Consider the following 21,444-nt stretch of genomic DNA (forward strand, 5'->3'; position numbering starts at 1 on the left):
GAATAACACTGATCCTGCGTAATGAGGTGGTCTGACTACACCGGGGTAGAAAATCTGGTCACGTAAGAAAGTGTGAAGAAGAAAATAAAAACCACACGGGCAGACAGAGAGCCCCCATTCTACACACTGTGGCTCAGATTCAGAGAGGTTAAAGGCCTGGCCCCCGGTGGCCCAGCGGGCTGCATGGGTCCCAGAGCTGTACTGGTTTAGTTGTCTGCTCCCTGCGGCAGGTACCATACTGACCGGGTTCTAGTTCTGAACTAGGTTCTGGACATGTGGCCTTAGCCAGCCACTTAGGTGCGAGATGGCGGGGGCGATCGTGAACCTGGGTTCAAACCTTGTCACTATGAATCAGCGTTGGCATTACCTCGAGCATATGATCGGACATTCAGAGCTCAACGTCCAGTTTAAGTTTAAGCGAGATAGCTGTAACCTAGGTTTGCTGCGCGGGAGGTCCCGGTGATCAGGTGATAAAAACGGAAGGGATCTAACGTTTGTTAAACACCCACTGCTGTCTCCTAACCAGGCACTTAACACGCAATACCTCATTTCAACCGCGCACCACCCCGCCAGCTGCTGTTACCATCCTCCCTTTTTATCGCAGGGGAAACCGAGCCTTTAATTAGTTAATCCGCGCCGGGATTGGATCCCCGCCTCTCTGACCTCTCAGTCCAAAAAAGAGCAAAGGGCAAGCCTCAAGAGGCCGCTAGGGCAAACGCTACACCCAAGCGAGCCCGCGACCTCTCCGGGGAACAGCCTCGAGGGCGTCCGGGGCTGTTACAAACATTGCCTCAAAGTTGGGGCTCCTTGTAAAACCCGGCGAAGGAGCAACAGGCCAGGAGGCGGGGAGGAGGGAGGTTGATGTGGCAATCCTGCGGGCTGGGGGAGAGGAGGAAGGAGGGTCAGGAAATGATTAACCGGGCCGGGCCGGTAGAGGTTAGAGCGGGGCACCTCCCCGTAGTCAGTCCTGGAGCAGTCGAGGGATGCCCTGAGTCACCTCTCACGCCTCGCCATCCCCCGCACCACCCGCTGCCACTCTGCTTCTGCCGCGCGCTCCTCTGCCTAGGTGGACACTCACCTGCAGCATCTCTACGGACACTTTCCCCCTCCTCCCCCACCCCATATCCCCCTAGTATTTCCAACTCCTCAGTCAACGCTCTTTGGTTGCTTCCCAAGTTTTACTTGACTGCTTTAGAGCAAACCACTTGGAGGTTTTATGGCAGTGACAGAGTTGTGGAAATTGCAGCTGCTCAACTCCTAGCTCAGCTGCCTACTTGATGACCAACTTTAGCAAGTATCTCTAGTCCTCCCAAGCCTTTTTTTCCCCTCCCATCTGTAAAACTGGGAAGATAATACTTGTCTCACAAGAAAGATGTGAGAAGTCATGAGAATTGCCACCCCCATAGTTCGTAGTCAATAATTTATAGCTTTCCAACGCTGCAAATAATGCTTGAATAAACTCAGCTAAACCAATAACGAAATTAAAACTTTTTACATTAAAAATGTTTTTATAGCTTTTTAAAAAATGGCAGCAGGTGAGAAAATAATTCATAAGAAGGGGGAGAATAAACAATAAATGTGACCTCAGCTCAGGCTGTCCCAACCCTCTCCTCCTATCAACCGATTCTTATTCAAGGACTGGTTGGATCAAGCTCTATTTCCCTCTGGACACCTACCCCCATTTATCATTCATGCCCCCTCATTTAACCCTGAAACATGCCCTGAACTCACGATGGTCTTTCATCTAGCATGTAGTGTTTCCTTTTTCACCCTCACGAAGACTCAGTTTCCTTGTCATCTAGATCTCAGCTTAAACATCACTTCCTCAAGGGGGCCTTTCCTGACCCTACTCCACATCCTGGTTCCCTCCAGGTGTGCGATGCCCTTGTCTGCCCCCATATTCCTCCTTTTAAAACGCTCTTCAGGCGTGTATTTATTTAATGTCTGTCTTCCCCTTGAAGGTCCATAAGGGTAGCAAACAAGTCCGTCTGGTTTCCTGCTGTACTTCTAGGAGTGGAACATGGAGGGTATCCAATAAGTGAGAGTTAGATCATGAATGAGTGATCGATTAGCAATGTCTACCATGGGCAGATGGTTAGGAAGCGGCCCAGTATATGCCAAGTAATTGTCCTGCTTAACCTCTCTTAATCTCTAAATTTCCCTTCAGCTTTGAGTTTATGATTTTCACAGTATCAAGAATGTGAATATACCTTGTAAGCTGCAAACTGCGGGGGTGGGGGTGGGGGGGGGGAGGGGTGGCAGGGGGAAAGGAAAAGTTTTATTAGTCTTCTGTCTCTAACTAGAATAGGAACCTCTCCAAGCAGGGGTCCTAACTTAATCATCCCTGACTTCTATGGACCACAGAAGGCTAACTATGACTATCAGGCAGTTCAGAAAAGCTGCAAAAAATCAGAAGTTCTTCCTGGGACGTTTGCCTGGTTTACCTAAAACTTTACTGTGTCTTTGAAAGTTTTCATACTGTTAAAAAAAAAAATTGTTTTTTAAATCCTCGTGGTGAATAAATGTGTCAAAAAGGAGAAGACAACAGGGCATACTGGGGAATCTGCCTTTTTAGTCTCTCGTTTCTTCAGCTGCGTTTATTCCAATGTTCGCTTTTTGATTCTTGGCCTGCATTCTTCTGGCACTGGGGAACTCTGACTTACAGGAGGGTGAGCCCGGCGGTGCTGAGCCATCCTCCATGACCGGTGCCCAGAACGCGCAGCCTCCGGGAGTCCCCACGGGGGCGGTCGGGGAGAGGGGTTAGAAATAGGAGGAGAGGACGGCTCTTACCAGCAGAAGCGGACGGGTTTTAAAAGTCTGCATTTTTCAGAGAAGAGGAATGAACAATTTCAACCGTATTATCAAATGTCTTTCTTTTAGAGGTGATATCTATATAAACGGGGTGGGGGGAAAAGGGGCTGAGCCTGGAGCGGGAAGGGGGCGGCTGGGGAGCGGGGTATACGTTGCCGAGGGAACCACGATCAGGCCCCTTCTCAAGGTTGTCAAGACCATCCTCATCTAACTTTTAGACTCCAAGCTTCTGGCAGAGTCGGTGGTCCCGAAGCAAGGAGAACAAGCTGACCGGGCCCTGGGGAAGATGTCTTATTGAAAACACCGAGAGAGCTAGGTTAATGATTTACCTTAGAGATTTTCCTAGGAGCAAAAATCTCCTTAGAAAACTCATGAGGAGGCTTGGCGGGTATTCGGAAGGAGGGGAAGAGGGTGAGGAGCAGCCGCTCAGGGACACTTGTATCAGCTTGTTTAATTTTCCAAGAGGCACTTATCTGATACTTCCTTGCTTGTTTACTTGTTTATCTATTGTCAGTCTCCTCGAGGAGAACAGAGACCTTGCTAATCCTGTTCAATGCCTGATTTCCAGCTCCTGGAATTCAGCCTGGTGCATGGCAGGCAGGTCCTCAGTAACTATTTCTTGAATGATTAAATCAATGATGGGGCTGGGTGTGAGCTTCAGCCAGCTAGCCATCACTGGCTGCCATTCTCTCAGTTCTTTTCATTTACCCCTCTCTATTATCTTCCTGCCCCAGATTCTTCAGTGACTCCCCATGTGTGGCAAGATAAAATTGGAAACCCACAGCCATCACAGTCACTCATCCCTTCTCTTTTGTTAAAGCTTTAAAAAAACAAAACTATGCCAGCAATATTTAAAACGTTGTTGTTGTTTAGTCACTAAGTCAGGTTCAACTCTTTGTGACCCCATGGACTGTAGCCCTTCAGGTTCCTCTGTTCGTGGGATTTCCCAGGCAAGAATACTGGAGTGGGCTGCCATTTTCTTCTCCAGGGGATCTCCCCCTCTCCCCCTCCCCCGCACAGGGATCTTCCCCGAGTCTCTTGCATTGGCAGGCAGATTCTTCATCAGTGAGCCGCCAGGGAAGCCCCAATATCTAAAGTAGCTCCCTTATTATAGAAAATGTGCTTCCTCACACTTTGTGTCCTCCCCGGCTTTCCCTTCTACTTGGCCAGCTGACTCCTCTCCCATGAAGCATATAGCCTCCTCAGAGAAGCCCTCCATCATTCACTCAAGACTAAGCCTTCCCCTTCACACCATCACTCATTCCATTCCTGCAGCCTGCACACGGTGCTAGGTTTTTCTGTTTATGTTTCAGTCTCCTTTGGGAGCAGATGCTTTTCTTTCCAATTGTGGATCCTAGGCAACGGGTTCTGCAACTGAAGATATAAGAAAAAAATTATTGATTAAATGTTGGAAGTGCCCCTTTCAAGAATGATTATATCAATCATTGTGTGTAATATTCCCCTAGGGATTCACTGAAAGGGCTTCAACTCAATTCTGGTCCCAAGTAGTGCCAGATACTCTATCAAGTGATTTTCATTTCTTCTTAAATCCCTATAGCAAATATCTTAGATACAGGTATAATCCTTTCCTTTTTACTAATGAAAGACCTAAAGCTCAAAGAAGGTTTAAATAATTGCACAAGTACACACAATAAGTAGTTGCTCTTTCATCAAAAGTGGTTTTCACCCCTCACACACATGGTCAGATAAATAATTTTGCAGTATTTTCTGGGGGTAGCTGAAGTTCCTAACAATGAAGAAGATTCTTAGGGACCACAGGGCACAAAAAAGCCTGAGTAACTAAAAAATTTATGTTCATAATCATTGTATAATCAGCATCTAAATTTGTATTCCTTTTAATGCTTTTCCTCTTTGTCATTGAAATGTGAACTTCAAGGCAGTTTTATGAAGGAGATGAGGTTTTCTTGTTTAAAGAAAACTTTGCAGCTAAAGCACCGACCAACTATGCAAAACCAAATGGTTCCAGCACCAAGTAACTCTAATAAGTTAAGGAATCACTTTTCTCTCTTGGCCCCAGTCTCCCATTTGTAAAATCAGGGAGTTGAACCCCCTGGGCCTTGATGATCCCCAAAGGCCATTCTAGAGTGGACCTCCATTGATCCTGTGATAGCTCATGGCCAGCCAGTGACATTGGCAGAAGTAAGACCATCCTTGTATCCTTCGGCAGTGACTGCTAACTGTTCACCCTAAATCTTTTTAAGATTGACTCTTTTTAAAATTAATTATTTACTTATTTAGCTGTGCTATGTCTTCATTGCTGCGCAAGGGCTTTCTCTAGTGGTGGCGAGCAGGGGCTACTCTCTAGTTGCAGTCTGTGAGCTTCTCATTGCGGTAGCTTCTCTTGGTCGGAGCACGGGTTCTAGAGCACACAGTCTTTAGTAGTTGCAGCTCTCAGGCTCTAGAGCGCAAGCTCCGTAGCTGTGGTGCACGGACTCAGTTGCCCCAGGGCATGTGGAAACCTCTTGGACCAGGAATCGAACCTGTGTCCCCTGCATTGGTAGATGGATTCTTAGCCACTGGCCCACCAGGGAAGTTCCTCAAATCTTTTTTTTTCCCCCTCCTAGGTTCAGAAAAGACATTTATCAGCTTCCTTTATAGCTGGGGGTAGTCATTTTTATTCAATAGACTGAGCAAAAATCACTGGCTGGCACTGTGGACAGCTGCCCATGACAAAAATACTTCAGTGTCGAGTTTTGCTTATCAACACGTGGAGGAAATATATTGGGTCAGGTCCAGGAAGAAATGCTGGGTCTTTTAGGCTTCAGCAGAAAGAAAGTCTGCTCTTTCTTTCTGTTTCTCTTCAACCATTTGTTCATATATTCAGCAAATATTGTCTGTACTCCCGCCACACGCCGGGCACTGAAAGTACAAACACTTAGAGCTCCGAGCTATGTGGGGGGCTCCTCGTTGACATCTCTTTGCCACTATCAAGATGGAAAGCATAATATCACTCCTTTCCCCTTGCTTCTTCATTGACTGACTGGACATCAGATCTGAATTTTTAAAGTGCTGTCTAGACATGGAGTCTTAAGCCTTAAAACTGTGAAAATGACTTCACACTTAAAGGGCCTGGCTTGGTGCTTGGTATACAGTAGACCCTCAGTGAATGTCCATTTCCTTGAGACCTTGTCTAGTAGGAGGGTTGATGTGGGAGATGGAGGATGTTAGCCTGAAATCACTGATAGTTAGCCCAGAAGGGTAGATTTTTATCCTTTTTAAAGGAACCCAGGTCAGATTATTTATTCAATAAATATCACTGATGCTCAAGACTCACAGAATATAAAACTGAAACAACACAAAGTCTCATCCTCAAAGGGACAGGGAAAGGAGCAAGAGAAACAAATAAGCAAAGAGGTAATTGCAACCCAGCATGATAAGTGCTATGGCGGGAACTACAGGATGTTGCCTAGCCACAAACAAGGGGCAACCAACCCAGGCGGGTGGGTGGGGGTGGGGGAAGCATCAGGCAAGACTTCCTGGGGGAAGTAACATATGACCTGAGCCGTGAATGATACACGGATGTTAACCAGGTAGGGTGGGGGAGGGGGACATGGCATCGCATGCAGAGGGAACTGTACCTGCAAAGGTTCAGAGACTCAGACAGAGTCTGAGACTGCCAGTCTGGCTGGAGAGTTGTGTGCAAGAAGGTAGAAAGCTGGGAGGTGAGGTCAGCAAGGAAGGCGGAAAGACGGTAAAGGGTTACTGACTCTCTGTAGCAGAGAATTACCATGACAGAGAAATCTGGGTCCCCAGGATTCAGGAATCTGTCAGGGGTTGCACTTTGCCAGGTCTTGGGAGAGGGTATAAGGGTGCCGAGATGCAGTGATGAGACAGAGGAAAGAAAGGAGCCACTAACAATCTGTAAGATGTTCACCTGCATTAGTCATCCGAGAAATGCAAATGAAAACCACAGCATACACCTAGGTAGAGCCAAATAGGAAAGATTAGAATGCAAATGTGACTCCCCCCCACTGTAATCACAACTTGATCCCTGACCCTGCGTCCTCTGGGAGCCTACAAACCCCTGGGAGGGAGAGGCTCATATGCTTTAAGAAGTAGGATTTGGGTGGAGAAAAGAATCCTAGACTTAGAGAACCTCTACCTCTGCCTAATCTAACCTGAACCTCTATCTGAACCTTATCTAATCTGACAATTCAGCTATCTGGAGTATCCTGCTAACCAGAAAATGAAACTCTCACATATCCAGATCATCGGTTTTCATAGTCCCAGACCCTCCCATGAGGTGCCTGAGGCACTGTAAAGATGTAGGGCTTTGGGTCTGCTCAGGCTGGGGGTCCTGCTTCTACCACTGGCCTGCTGTGTGACCTTGGGCCAGCACCCTGACCTCTCTGGAGCCTCCGTCTATAAAATGGGAACAATAAAACCTGCTTGCAAAATGGTGGTTTTCCTGTTCTGTCTCCCTTAGCCAAATACTTTAAAAAATATATTCATTCACTTATTTATTTATCTGGCTGTGCCATGTCTTAGTTGAAGTACATGGGATCTTCGATCTTCATTGTGGCAGGCGGGATCTTTAGTTGCACACGTGGGATCTAGTTCCCTGATCAGGGATCAAACCCATGCCCCCTGCATCAAGAGCACAGAGTCTCAGCCACTGGACCACCAGGAAAATCCCTCCCTTAACCAAATATTTAATGTTTGGAGACAGAGAGCAGGGGTCCATGTATCATGGTCAGAACCATTTTCTGAGGTCACCAATACCCATAATTTATGCATTTATGTAGTCACACCAAAGGTTATAAGCATATTTTATAATTCTGTCATCTGGAAAGCTCTGCTGTGGTTGACCCAGATATAAATTGGCAGCAACAGGAGGAAAAAAAAAAGGTATTTCACCTTTTTTTTCATCCAAAGAACAATGATGTAAAAGAAAGGGCCTTAGAGCCCATTCAGCCTTTCTCAGTTCCCTGTGTAGGGGCTGGTGCTTTCAGGCTGGAAATGGAGATCAGAAGCAACAAGACTTCATGGAAAACTACCCTGAGAGTCCTTAGGGCAGAATGATTAGAGAACTGGAAGGGTCAGAAGTTTCACAGAGGAGGAGACTGGTCCTAGAGAGGTGACACACTTGTCCAGCAACAGAGTCTCCTCTGGGCAGCTCCAGACACTAGAGTGCTCTTTGCTTGCCAGAGTCTGTGCAAAGCAAAGTTGAAAAAGAGATTTTTCATGCATCTCATTTGACTTTTCCTGTGTGTGTAGGATCCGCAAGCTGATTCCAATGGAGAAAGAGATGATTACAGAGGTAGGCTTGGGCTTCTCGGGTGGTGTTAGCAGTAAAGAATCTGCCTGTCAATGAAGGAGACACAGAGACGCAGGTTCGATCCCTGGGTCGGGAAGATCTCCTGGAGGAGGGCATGGCAACCCACTCGAGTATTCTTGCCTGGAGAATCCTGCAGACTCAGGAGCTTGGTGAGCTATAGTCGATGGGGACACAGAGTCAGACACAACTGAAGTGACTTAACACACACACACACACACGCAGAAGCAGACTTGCATCCCCCACACCCCCCAAACTGTCCCAGGCGCTCACCTTTTACATGCATCGCTAATTCTGCCTGTGGTTGTCTATAATGGGTATTTTTATTGTTGACATCCTGATATTAACTTGGTTATAGTCATTTACCTCTTTTTCTTATCACTGAATCAAAAAACCAATTATGGTGAATTGAATGCCCAGGCAATCAGGTTCTCAGTTGCATTCAGTTTTTACAGCACTTGAAAGACAACTTCATCTGTACTTCCTTAAACAAGACTTTCAAAGTCAGAAATGAGCCTGAGTCTTTAACAGGCAGGAGGCACTTACTGTGCCTTGGTTGAGATGCAAAGACTCTTCTCTCCCATATCTCAGAGTACATTTCCTTTCCATTTCCCCTGCCCATGCCCGCCACCCCCTCCCATCCCAGGACCCTCAGTGTTTCCTACTGGACCACACCTCCCCAGCATCCAGCCAGAAAAACACAAAATCAGGATACTCCCTTCTCTGAACCCTTGCCACAAGCCTTGAAGGGGCCTCACGCTCAGCCTGTGCTAAGACTTGGAGCTTCCATGGCTGGAGCCGGTCCTCTAAATGTCCCCTGCTGAGTGGCCAGCCTGCAGTTGGTCTTGGCCAAAGAAGGGAGGAACCACACAAAGGCCACATCCCCACCTCCCACTGCCAGATCTCACTGCAAACTTACATCACCGCTTCCTGCCTATGCTCTACTGGAAGCTGTCAGCAGCTGCCCACTACTCCCAGGAGCAAGCCTAGACCCTTCCGTCACCTCAAGGCTCCTGACCCACCTGCCAGCCTTGTTTCTCTCCACACCCCCACACAGGCCTGACTGCTGGGCAGATCCTCAATGCTCTCACCCTAGCTTCTTGCACAAGCTCTCCTCTGCCTCTTTCACTCCAGCCTGTGAAAGTCTTCCCACCTACTGAGGTACAACACAAAGCCCATCTTTAGAAAACTGTGTAAGTGAAAGGGTTAGCTGACGCTCTGGAACCCCATGGACTGTAGCCGGCCAGGCTCCTCTGTCTATGGAATTTGCCAGGCAAGAACACTGGAGTGGGTAGCCATTCTCTTCCCCAGGGGATCGTCCTGACCCAGAGATGGAACCTGGGTCTCCTGCCCTGCAGGCAGATTCTTTACCATCTGTGCCACCAGGGAAGCCCATCTTTAGAAAAATTCTGCAGAATTCTCTGGCAGTCCAGTAGTTAGAACTCCGAGCTTTCACTGCTCAGGGCCCAGGTTTGATTCCTCATCAGGGAACTAAGATCCCACAAATTGTGCAGCACAGCCCAAAGGAAAAAGATGCACACACCCATATAGATTAAGCAAATGTGGCAAACTAATAACATTGAAAAAAGAGAAAAATTCTGCATAGCACCCATCTCATTCATATTTTCTCTCTCTCTCCCTCCTTCTTCTCTTCCCCTCTCTCTCCCTCTCTCTCTCACACACAGCATGGATTGATCTCTCTTCTTCATCTGTGTTCCTGTGGGACTCTGCTTGTCCTTACAGACAGCGCTTATTTCAGTCTGCTTTGGAATAGAATCCCTCATGTTTATACCACTTCTCAGTAAGAAACTGTCTGCCTAGAATGCAAAAGCTACCCACCTTCATTCAACTGGATATTTATCAAAGTACTGCTCCCAGGGTTTTACATTTAGTAGGTTCTCAAGATATGTTGTGTCCTTGAAGACAGTGACCTGATGGATAGTCTTGGCTTTGGCAATGAATGGAACTGAGTCTGAGTGTCCTACCTGTTAATAACTGTGTGAAGATTTCCCTGGCTGTCCAGGGGTTAAGATTCTGTGTTCCACTGCAGGGGCTGCAGGTTTGATCCCTGGTCAGGTAACTAAGATCCCACATGCCGAGTGGTGCAGCCAAAAATCAGTTAAAACAACAACAACAACAAAACAACTCTGTGATCTTAGACAAGCAATTCACTCTCTCTGAACCTCTTAGGTCCAAAAGCTGTAAAATGGGGGTTATAACAGTGCCTATCCCACAGAGTGGTAAAGAAAGGTTGAGATAATGTGGGTAGAGCATGTAATTCTTGCCATTCATAAAGTAGGTTCCTAATAAACACAGGTCACCAGCTTCACCTGATACATGCTTTTGAAGCTCTCAGTTTTGCCTTGGACCCCCCAGAATGGATATCTGGGGAGAAGGCTGCTAGAATATTCCCACTGGAAGACAAAAATGACCTCCTTACAACCTGGGCCTCCTTGCAAGGAGGCCAGAGGGGATGGCAAAGACTGAAAGGATTCTGAGGAGTGGGGACGGGGTTGGCAAAAGCTGGCAGCCCTGGGCACCCTAGGAGATGGGCCACACCCTTCCCAACTAACCTAGTCAGACACTTTCCAGGAAATCAGCTCCTCCAATCTCATTTAGCATCTACTAGAGAACTTCCCCAAAGCCATGGCCAGACCTTAACAGGAACCTGAGTAATCAGAGATAGGAGAGGCAGCTAGGAGCACGAAGAAAGGGAATTTCCAAAGGAACTTGACCAGTGCGTGTCTGGCTGTGAGGGTGGGAGGGAACAGAGGCTCAGAGGGCAGGACTCTAGAGGACCAGGAAGCCCTGCCTGTCATGGAGACACACATACTTGCCAAACAGCCTCCTGATCACACCTTGGTTTCCAGGAGCAGCCAGCCTGGAAAAGATGAAGACAGGGTTCAGCGTGGGGCAGAGAGGGGTGTGGTAGCAACTGTGTTTCTCAGTACACATTATTAAAAGGGGGCTTTGATACATTTTAGTCTCCTGAGACTGGGTGGGACCATCTACTCTTCACAGGAACTGAGTTCCCTGAATAAACTGATCTGCTACTTCCTCCTGTGCACCAGCAACCTGTTCAAATTTGAGTTCCCTGTGAAGGGGCAGTGTTGTGTGACCAGGGGTGGGGGTGACACTAGATTCCAGCATTGCCATGTGGCAACCTCTTCCTTGGAGATGGGGTCCTGGACTAGGACCTTGGCACTTGAATGAACTTCTGGAAATCATGGAGCCCAGTCACCCTGTTACCTGTGAGGAAACCAGCACCTGGAGAACACACCAGTTCACAACGTCAGTTCAGTTCAGTTCAGTCGCTCAGTCGTGTCCGACTCCTTTGTGACCCCATGAATCACAGCACGCCAGGCCTCCCTGTCCATCACCAACTCCCAGAGTTTACTCAAACTCATGTCCATCGAGTCAGTGATGCCATCCAGCCACCTCATACTCTGTTGTCCCCTTCTCCTCCTGCCCCCAATCCCTCCCAGCATCAGGGTCTTTTCCAATAAGTCAACTCTTCGCATGAGGTGGCCAAAGTATTGGAGTTTCAGCTTCAGCATCAGTCCTTCCAATGAACACCCAGGGCTGATCTCAATGTATATGCTATCAAATCACCACCAGGGACACTTTAACTACCTTACATATTTGTTAATTACACCTTAAGAAACTTGAAAAATAAATGACAATTAACAAACAAGAAGCCAAACCAGAAAGAGAACAAGGTCTCCTCCTCCCAGTCCGGGGTTTCTATCTTGTCTCTCTATGATAGCCCCACAGAGACATTTTGGTGTGGTGTGGTGCGATGCAGGCGTCACCGCATGGTTGAAAATGATAAATCTGGATTTGACTAACAACATGTGAATCTTATGTATTCTAATCTTAAATTAGAGCCCCAACCTACTCTTTGCCTGGCTTCTTGAGTTTCTTATTCTCATGGGGAACTTGTGTAAATAGTTTCTAGATTCACACTCTGAGGGACTTTTGGGGTGGAGATGGGGAAGGTCCATGGCGTGACAGTTAGGTCTTGATCAGCCCACTCTTTTGAGTGCTGGGTGGCAGGCAGGCATTCTCTCCTCCTTTCCTTAAAAGATCTCCATCCTCTTTCAGTCCAAATGAGGCTTGTAGGCAAGGAGACACTCTTGGGAGGTAGTACATGGCCCCTCTTGTGGGCAAAGAAACAGACTGAGTGAAAAATGGACAGTAACTCATGTGAATTCAAGAAAAGCACAAGTAAATGAAGCCTAAAGGGGGATGTCAAAAGGATTGATGAAACCACAAGGGGAAACACAGTCACTCATTCAAGAACTCTTTCACTGATCACTTAATTAAATCAGGTATAGTTCTATACACTGGGGTAATCAAATCAAGAAGGATGCAGAGACCCATGCATGTGACCCAGAAGAGGGTTACTCAAATTCAGTCATGGACAGTTCCTCAGTTAATGGAAAGTGCGGTTAGAGGAGGACCATGAAAAGAATGAGATCTTTAAAAGTCGGTCAGAGATGTCAAGAGATAACATCGGTGCAGGTAACATTTTAAAAAAAACTGAAAGAAAGGAGACAGAAAGAGGATGCAATTTGAGAACTACTTTGGAACTCTAAGGACTAAACCAAAGTGTCTGCACTGCATGCTGGGATAATTCATTCATGCATCAAGGACTTGCTGAGCACTTCCTAGTTCTCTTACCATGCCAGGCTCTTCACTGTTCCTTGCCTCCACCAGACACATTCCCAACTCTGCCTCTAATACATCAGTGTCCTCTTCTTTTGAGGGCTTCCCCCCAGTAAAGGGCATCTTTTAGCAGATACGTAAACAAACTAAAGAAGCTGTCATAGGAGAAGGAACACTATCCTAGTAAAGGACCAGGTCTAATTGATCTCTGTACCCCAGTGCTAGGCACATAGTAGGTACTTGGGAAATGTTTGATGAATGAATGAATATCACTGCTAGGCACTGAGGAAGACCACTTTTTCGAATCAGAAATATTAGCCTGGGGAGTTCCCTGGTGGTCCAGTGGGTAGGACTCCACTCTTTCACTGCCAAGGGAAAGAAGTATTAGCTAGGTTACAACTCAGTAAAAAGTGCATTTTAAAATGTTTAAAAAATCTACTGAAAAACACAAGAAGTGGTTGAATGATGGAATTATGGGAGACTTTCTTTTCTCTATTTCCCCCATTTTGTATATGGCAGCAACATTTTTTAATAATGAAGAAAACTTTTAGCTCATCTCTACCCTGCTCCCTCCCCCTACAAATCTGTGAGAATTATAACTTATTACCTAATTTAAAAAAAATGTTTTTGTGCCATATAAATTATGAAGGCTCTGAAAACATGACCTGAATTATATAATGTGACCAAATAAAATTTATCACATTATTCTGATGTGTTTGCTGATAGGCATGATCATTTATAGCCAGACATAAACAACAGCTCCCATAAAACATTTTGATTAGCATTACTTGAAAAGGCCAAACTGGGCTTTCTGTCAGAGTGCCAGGGAAGAGGAGGCAGAAACCAGGTCAGGGTGATGTGACTCTCTTGTCCTCAATGGGGACCTCACTTTTCTGCAGAGACTGTCAGGGCCTCTGGCTGGCAGATGTGCAGGCCTCCAAGTGCTGGCAGCAGAGCATAGCAGTAACTGGGGCTGCTCAGGCTTCACAAAGGAGCTTCTCACACTGACAGGAGTGGTGCTACCACCCCAAACTCTCCTTTTCCTCCCAGGGTCAGCTTTCCAGATGTGAGAAAGCCCATAAGGATGATGCCTAAAATGTCATCAATAAAAATGTATTTGGGCAGCAGAACTAGTGCCTTTAAGAGGGCTAGAGGTGGGACATGTTTATTCACATACAGATATTTCTTGAGGACCTACTATGTACTAAGCATAAGCAAGGTCCTATATATATATGAGGGCTTCCCTTGTAGCTCAGCTGGTAAAGAATCTGCCTGCAATGCAGGAGACCCACGGTTCAATTCCTGGGTTGGGAAGATCCCTGGAGGAGGACATGGCAACCCACTCCAGTATTCTTGCCTGGAGAATCTCCATGGACAGAGGAGCCTGGTGGGCTGCAGTCCATGGGGTCGCAAAGTGGGACACGACTGAGCAACTACAGCAGCAGCAGTAGCATACATACGTGATGGGGCTTCCCTAGTGACTAAGTGGTAAAGAGTTAGCCTACCAGTATAGGAGACACTGGGTTTGATCCCTGGGTCAGGAAGATCCCCTGGAGAGGGAAATGGCAACCTACTCTGGTAAATCCCTACTCTGGGAAATCCCATGGACAGAGGAGCCTGGAGGGCTGCAATTCATGGGGTTGCAAAGGAGTCGGACACAACTTAGCCACTAAACAACAATAACAACAACATACATACATGACATCATTTCTCCCTTCCTTCATCGTTTCTTTCTTCACGCTATTATCCCCATCATACAGGTAACAACACAGACTCAGAAAAGTTAACTGGGCCTAGGTTACATAGATAAGCTTTGGGAACTGGGAGGAGTGGGGAGAAGACCAAAGCAGGAAGAAGGGATCCAAACTCAGCTCTATTAGACTTGGAAGGCCATGCTATCCACACTTTACAACATAGTAGAGACTTGGTGTTTCAAGTCTGTATGATCATCAGCAAGCACTCTGGGTCTCAGTTTGCTTGCTTAGAAATAAAGGGCTTGACAGGTTGGATGCATGAGACAAGTGCTCGGGCCTGGTGCACTGGGAAGACCCAGAGGGATCGGGTAGAGAGGGAGGTGGGAGGGGGGATCGGGATGGGGAACACATGTAAATCCATGGCTGATTCATGTCAATGTATGACAAAAACCACTACAATATTGTAAAGTAATTAGCCTCCAACTAATAAAAGTAAATGGAAAATAAAAAAAGAAATAAAGGGCTTGAGAAGTATGTTTTCAAGTGTCCTTCCACGGCTGAGTTCTTTGTCACAGTGCTCCCTTTCCCACCACTGTGAAAGCTCTGCAGGATGAACATTCCCTGGTCACCAGCGCAGAGCAATACCAGGGACACGGGTCTCTGGGGACTGCCCCCTAGAGGACATCGGTGGTGTTGCGGGAGCCAGGGCTCCCACTCAGAGTACAATCACATGGTCCAAGTCAACTTTAATTACTGCTTTACCTTTTTAAAAAATGGATTTAGAAAACATTCTCACAGCCCTTCCCACGCTCACCAGGGCAATGCTGCTGGAACATTTAATGATGGGGAGCATTTGTAGCCTGAAGACCTACTGGTTCTATGAGTCATATTTTAAAATTAGATTCTATTGGGTTGTCCAAAATGTTCATTTGGATTTTTCCATTAGAGTTTATGGAAAAGCCTGAATGAACTTTTTGGCCAGCCCAATATTTTACTTTCTACTCCTCAGTTTCTTTTAGGCCTTTTGAGGCCACTTACTGTTCCAGTGGTGATTTTGCAGAGCTGCCAAACTGTGATAATAAAACAATATATTTGTCTCTACTTAGTTATTTTTATTGCAACAGTTAACTTTTGATTAGGCAATATATGCATGGGGTACAACATTCAAAAGTCACTACAGAGTTTTCAGTAATTACATGACCCAGAAATTCTACTCCCTAGTCTATATCCCCCCAAATTGAAAACAGATGTTCAAACAACAACTTACACACGAATATTCATAGCAGCACTTTTCACAATAGCCAAAAATTGGGAACAATCCAAATGTCATCAACTGACACTAGATTAACAAAATGCGGTATTAATATATCCATACAATGGAATATCATTCAGTGATAAAAAGGAACAGAGTACTGAAGTGTGCTATTATTTGGATGGACGTTGAAATGTTATGCTAACTGAAAGAAGCCAGATACAAAAGGCAACGTGTCATTTTATTCCATTTATATGAAATATCCAGAAGAGGTAAATCTATAGAGATGCTCTTACCTGAAGGGTAGTAGTTGCCAGGGTCTGGGGGAAAGGGCAAATGGGAAGAGACTGCTAATGAGTATGGGGTCTCCTTGTTGGGGTGATGGAAATGTTCTGTAGCTAGAAATGATGATGGCTGTGCAATGGACTAAATGTCGCTGAACTGTACACTCTAAAATATTTAAAATGTTAAATTGTGTATTATGTATTTTACCACAATACAAATAAAGAGCATTCTATAAAAAGGAAGTTCCCCTTTCTCCAGGTCCCCTTCCTGAAGACAAAAACAACAGCTAGCACTCTCCCATCTTTACTCTTCCAGAGATGATTATTGTATGTATGTATGTGTGCTTCTATCCATAGTGTTCATATTATTATATATGTGCTTATATTATATATACTGTAAATATGTATTCTTTTTCTCCCTTTTTTTAGGACACAGAGTGTTACACCACTCTGCAGCTTGCTTTTTCCACTTCAGTTATTTTGGATGGTTCTAAGTCAGTACTTGTTATTTTTAATGGCTTTTGATCTTTCCAAAATGGTAAGTGAAGCATACTATCTCATGACAATTTTAATTTTTATTTATTTTCGTATGAATGAGATTAAGCATCTTTTTATGTGTTGAGATCTACTTATTTTCCTTAACTTTGAATTTTCTTTTCATATACTTTGCCCATTTTTTTGTGAAGCTGTTCATCTTTTTCCTTTTGGTTTGTAGATGCTCTTTATAAATTAACAGTATTTGCTCTCTATGGTATGAATTATGAATCTATTACCCAATTGTCTTTTGACCCTCCAACATTCATATAACCAGAAGAATTAATTTTTCCTGTTTGAATTACCTGGCATGGTTTCTGTTTTTCTGACTGGATCTTAACCGATACATTTGGGTGGTTTTTTCTCCTTACTAATTTGTGAAAACTCTTTGTACATCTATCTAACATCTATCTAACAACTTTGTACAGCTAACCAATCATCTACCGTTCATGTCGAAATTATTCAGCAGTTTGTTTTACCTTTTAAATATGCTTGTTCTTGTACAGAAATTTAAAAATTTTATGCACTTAGACTTATCAGTATTTCCCTTTACAGTGTTTGGATTTCATGGCATACTTAGGCCTTCATTCTAAGATGCTAAACATATTCACCTAAATTTCCTTCCTGTACTATTATTTCATGTTTTACATTGAGTTTTTTTTATTCATCCGGAACTTATTTTGGACTAAGGAGTGAGGTGGCAATATAATTTAAATGGCTTTCCCAAATGGAAAATGTTTTTTTACTTAACTGTCTCAATATCATTTATTGAATAGCCCTTCCTTTCTCCTTTGATTTGAAATGCCAATTTTATCAAGTATTACATTCACAGTCTACTTCTGGCCTTTTAAAATTGGCTTATCTATTTCTCAGTCAGTAATACTTTACTTATTAGCCAGAAACTAGTATTTGATATTATGGAATCATCCATGTAAGTATCTCTACCTTTCAAGTAACTCTTAGAAGTTGAGACACAGAAAAGGTAGGGTCTAGTCCCTTCATGTCAGAGAAGCCAGGTGTTGATTGAGGAGGAAATACTGAAAACTGATTTTCTAAACCAAGGCTTCTTGAATATTTTTTGATTGATAAAGCAAGTTCATTTAAATGCCAGATTTTAATAAAAAAAAATTAGGGGGTTTTTGTTTGTTTACTTTCTTAGAGAGTTCCTAAATTTTATCCTCCAATTCTTTTACTGAGCTGTCATCTCTGCTATCATATTTTTAATTCCATGGGCTTTTATTGTATTCCAAATGACTCTTTTTTTAAAAAAAACAAAGTCTTTTCATAGATACTTATTTTCTCTTCCTGAGGATTAACCATAAATACATCTTTTTTCTTCCTCTTTTCTGTATGTCTCTATTTTCTTTGAGTTCATTGTTCTGTCTGTTTTAGCTGCTAGCCTTTAGAGACTTTTCCCCCAATTATATGATTTTTGGCCTTATTTAAGACTGGTGTGCTGCGGTTCATGGGGTCGCAAAGAGTCGGACACGACTGAGCGACTGAATGGAACTGAACTGAAGAGTGAAGCATGAGAAAATTGATTGGAAAATCTGTGTGTGTGAGTGTGTGTGTGAGAGAGAGAGATAATAGAGTTATTGATTAAAAGGCTTCAGGCAGGATAACTAGGCAGAGAACTCCTTGTATATTGAGGTAACCTTCAGCTGTCCATCTCTCAAACCCTTTCCCTTGGACAAGCTTCACCCGGGAAGAAACCTCCAGTCTCCTGCAGTGGGTCCATATCTGGCTGCCTGCTCCTTGAGAGTCAAGCTAGGGAAGAAACTGGTGGGCAACATAGGAACACTACAAAATGGAGAAATCTGGTGGGGAAAATTTGATGTTTGATATCTCAAAAAAAATAAAAAGTACTACTATGTGAAAAACCCACATTCAAGACCAGTAAGTGTGCTGGGTGAGGGCCTCTGAAAACATGGGGTGTCCCTGTACTAAGAACTGCTAACACAAGCGTGCATTGGAAGCTCAAATACAGCATGTATCCTTTACTACACTTTCTAAGTTCATTCGTCTCTGGCCACTATAATGTTACCACTTACCTGAAAGAGTACACACTATTGAGACTGTGAGTGTGTGTGTGTGTGTGTGTGTGTGTGTGTGTGTGTGTGTGTGTGTGTTGGGGAGATGGGATGGTGGGGGAGTGGGGAGCTCTTTGGGAAACAATTCCATTCCAGGAATCCCAGTCTACTTCCTTACAACCTTTAGGATTTTGTGTTGTTGAGGATCGTTTCAGTGGGCTGTGTGGTCTCTACAAAGCTCTCAGTTGTTTCTCCTTCCGTTTTAACAGGATCAGATGTGTGGGAAGATTTTGCTTTGAAATGTTTCTATTCTAGTAAGAAGGCTCAGTTTTAAACACAGAATGTGCTTGTATTAGCCCTGTGCTCTCAAACTTCCAAAAGGAAGATCTTTTCTAAATTTGCTGATTTCCGTGAGTTTGTGTTTATTAACTCCCACTGTTTGCAAACTATTTTGCCATGATCTACACATCATTTTAAAACAGGAAGTTAACTTTTAATCATTAGGCTGAAGTCAAGTGCTTCAGAAAATAGAAAGGTTTCAGCCTGAGAATTTAACATGACAAAAGTCACAACAGGAAGGTAGGTGACTCTGGCTTTGCCTCTTGTTCAGTCTTTGGGTTTGTTCATTGTTTGCCCATCTCTCACATCCCTATTTTGCACATGGCCTCATTCAACACTCTGGTCTATACCAGTCAAATGAGCTACTCAGTCAAAATGCAAGAACTCCATTAATACATGAACTTCCCATGTACAAAGATAGGGAAAAAGGCCCTATTCTAACTGCTATAAAATAGACCATTGTGTGAATGAACCATAATTCATTTACTAATTCTCTTGCTGATGGATAATATCTGGGTTGTTTCCAGTGTTGTTGTTGTTTTACAAGCAATGCTGTAATGAATAACCTGGCACATCCTTCCTGGTGCACATGTACAAGTTTCACAAAGGCAACAGTTCTCAAAGTGTGGTCCAAGAACCCATAGGGGTCCCTGAAGCCCTTTTAGGGGGTCCATGAGGTCAAGACTATTTTCATAATAATTTTCACTTTCATTCTGTTAGGCACACACTGATGAGTTTTTCAGAGGCTGTGTGATAAATACACAATTATCCAAAAAGTCTATTGAAATGCTCCTACCATCTCGAATTATAGATTTGTATGATGCAGTCTTCTGTTAAAGCCAGTTAATAAAGAGATTTGCAAAATGTAAACAATGCTACTCATCTCCTTAAATTTTAAAGTATATATAGGAACTTCCCTTGCCAGTGGTTAAAACTCCATTTCGGGGGCACAGTTTCATCCTCTGGTCAGGGAATTAAGATCCTACATGCCACACAGCATTGCATACCAACAAACAAAAAAACCAAATAAAGTATACATAGTTCTTTCTCATAAAATATGTTAACATGTACTGAGTTTCAATTAAAATATGGGCAAAAGACCTAAATAGACATTTCTCTAAAGAAGAAATACAAATGACCAATAGACACATGAAAAGATGCTCAACATCACTAATTATTAGAGAAATGTAAATCAAAACTACAGTGAGATACCACCTCATACTGGTCAGAATGGCCATCATTAAAAGCTCTACAAATAACAAATGCTGGAGAGGTTGTGGAGTAAAGGGAACTCTCCTACACTGTTGGTGGGAATGTAATTTGGTGCAGCCACTGTGGAAAACAGTATGGAGGCTCCTCAGAAAGTTAAAAATAGAATTACCATATAATTCAGCAATCCCACTCCTGGGCCTATATCCAGATAAAACTCTAATGCAAAAAGATACACGCACCTCCGTGTTCACAGCAGCACTGTTCACAATAGCCAAGACATGGAAACAACCTTAATATCCATCAACAGATGAATGGATAAAGAAGATGTGGTACATATATACAATGGAATACTACTCAGCCATAAGAAGGAAGAATGCCATTTGCAGCAACATGAATGCAACTAGAGATTATCATACTCAGTGAAGTTAGTCAGAATGAGAAAGACAAATACCACATGATATTACTCATATGTGGAATCTAAAATATGACACAAATAAACCTAAATATGAAATAGAAACAGACTCACAGACATAGAGAACAGACTTGTGGATGCCAAGGAGGGGTAGGTTAGGGGGAGGATGGATTGGGAGGTTGGGATTGGCAACTGTAAGCTACTAGAATGGATAAACAACAAAATCCTACTGCATAGTACAAAGAACTATATTCAAAATTCTACGATAAATCATAATGGAAAATAATATAAAAATAATGTGTATATATAACTGAATTGCTTTGCTGTAGAGCAGAAATCAGCACATTATAAATCAACCATATTTCAATTAAAAAAATATACTGCACTTATTTTTAAATTAGTCAATATTTTTAAATGTTTCCATTTCTAAAATAGTAAATATGATAGATGTAACCCACATAAACAAAAGTTCTTTGGTATGGGATCTCCAATACTTTTTAGGAGGATAAAAGAATCCAAAAAGCTTGAGCGCCAATGCCCTAGGGTACATACCTAAGAATGGAACTGAAGAGTTGCAGGGTAGGTACATATCCAGCTTAAAATGATAAAACTCATAATCACCAAACATTAAATTTTGCTTGATATTATTTATATAGAACCTTACTCCCCCAAAATCAAGAAAATTAAAGCATCTATAGCTCAGAAATGCATGCATCTTTGCTAAAACTGAAAACATAAAAGGGAGGCCAATGTTAGGCTCAAAATGCTAGACTACCTTTTGTGAGAAGGCAAGTGAATAGCTGGGATGAAGCCGATTGGATTTGTTCTTTTTAAAAATTCTTTTTCATTATAGTTTATTACAAAATATTATATATAGTTCCTTGTGCTAAACAGTAGTACTTTGTTGTTTAT

Source organism: Muntiacus reevesi, chromosome 7 (assembly GCF_963930625.1).
Source record: "Muntiacus reevesi chromosome 7, mMunRee1.1, whole genome shotgun sequence".
NCBI lineage: Eukaryota > Metazoa > Chordata > Mammalia > Artiodactyla > Cervidae > Muntiacus > Muntiacus reevesi.